Source organism: Gossypium arboreum, chromosome 6 (genome assembly GCF_025698485.1).
Source record: "Gossypium arboreum isolate Shixiya-1 chromosome 6, ASM2569848v2, whole genome shotgun sequence".
Taxonomy (NCBI): Eukaryota; Viridiplantae; Streptophyta; class Magnoliopsida; order Malvales; family Malvaceae; genus Gossypium; species Gossypium arboreum.
Window position 1 is genome coordinate 59332272 of NC_069075.1, and position 1079 is coordinate 59333350.

The window sequence follows — 1079 nt, forward strand, 5'->3', positions numbered from 1 at the left end:
CACTGCTGCTGTCCGCAACAGTTACTGCGATGAACTATGCCAATTTCATGAATCTTTCCTTGGCCTTAATCATCCATCACACATGACACAAATTATGGCCACCTTATCAAAATTAAAGTTTCTAAGACTCGTGGCTATAGGTTCTAGCATCCCACTCGGCGACCACATAGGCCATTTTCACATGGCTTAAAGTTTACAACCCACAGTTCAACAAAATATAATAGCCTATACATGCCAAATGTTCTTCAACAACGAAGACAATACCAAAAGATTTCAGCGGTGTGATGACTTCAACGACGGTTCGATCACGCATAAACAATACGAGTCCAAGAGACCTAAAATGGGTGACAAGAAAACACCGAGTGAGTTTATAACTCGAGAAGTCATAAGCATTCATCAATCCCTGATAAAGTTACTACAACATGAACAATAAGCGAGGCTAGGTACTCATCCATATCGAATCTATACCATAATTCCTCGGAACTTTTGGTCCAATCTCATACCAAGTCATACATCCACATTTCATATTCTACACAACAAGATATTTGAAGCATTTTCACACACTAACTCATTTCCACCACAATCATACAATTTCAATCATCACATAGATTTAAGGCTCACCAAATTCAACCCCGAGCATGAGCGTATTTTCTATTAGTCATGAGCTCGAGGTACTTACCGATCCGCTGTCCATACTCAACTCGATGGAGACACACCCTCCATATATATAGAGTATGCACACACAAGGCTTAATACTCGATTTCGCACACTTAGTGCCACATAATTTAAGCCCGCACACATAGTGCCATACCCTTGAGCTCGCACACCCAAAGGTCAGTATTTTTCCAGCATGCACACTTAGTGCCATATATTTCCAGCCTGCACACTTAGTGCCAATCTAAATCACCGTACACACGTATTGCCCAAGACACTTAGTGCCGAAAGCAAACTTTCTACACATTTCACTATTTCTTTTACATTCAACAATTGTCATCACTCCATACACATACAATTTCATTTATATATACTTTCCCACATGTATTAATAGGCCACCTTACATTTGCCTAGCACATTTCTAA